A 667-nucleotide genomic window follows, 5' to 3' on the forward strand; every position below is an offset into this window, starting at 1 on the left:
TCACAGCCTGGGGCGGGCTGTGGGGCAGGCGGAGGGGGATGGCGGTGGTGGTGCCATGGGGCAGGACCTTGGTCGCGCCATGGGGCAGGCTGTGGGCTGCTCTATGGGTCACAGCATGGGGAAGGCCAAGGGTTGGGCTGTGGGGCAGGTGGAGGGGCATGGCATTGGTCATGCCATGGGGCAGGCTCCAGGTTGCTCTATGGGTCACGCCATGGGGCAGGCTGTGGGTTAGGCGGAGGGGGATGGTGTTGGTGGTGCCATGGGGCAGGACCTTGGTCACACCATGGGGCAGGCTATGGGTCGCTCTATGGGTCATGCCGTGGGTCACAGCATGGAGAAGGCCAGGGGTTGGGCTGTGGGGCAGGCGGAGGGGCATAGTGTTGGTCATGCCATGGGGCAGGACCTTGGTCACGCCATGGGACAGGCTCCAGATTGCTCTATGGGTCACGCCATGGGGCAGACTGTGGGTCAGGCAGAGGAGTACAGCATTGTTTGTGCCATGGGGCAGGCTGTGGGTCGCTCTGTGGGTCAGGTGATGGGTGACGGCACAGGGCAGGCGGTGGGTCGCTCTGTGGGTCAGGGAGTGTGGCAGGCGGTGGGTCGCTCTGTGGGTCACACTGTGGGGCAGGCCGGGGGTCGCTCCATGGGGCAGACCGTGGGGCAGGCG

At 66.4% G+C, this 667-nt stretch overlaps 1 protein-coding gene across 1 annotated transcript in view; it reads left to right on the forward strand.

The window, feature by feature from the left end:
* Positions 1-667, forward strand: part of NCAPH2 (non-SMC condensin II complex subunit H2) — a 17246-nt gene that overhangs the window by 15797 nt on the left and 782 nt on the right. The gene's annotated exons all lie outside the window — the stretch shown is intronic.

Source organism: Calidris pugnax, unplaced genomic scaffold, assembly GCF_001431845.1.
Source record: "Calidris pugnax isolate Ruff unplaced genomic scaffold, ASM143184v1 scaffold459, whole genome shotgun sequence".
NCBI classification, from domain to species: domain Eukaryota; kingdom Metazoa; phylum Chordata; class Aves; order Charadriiformes; family Scolopacidae; genus Calidris; species Calidris pugnax.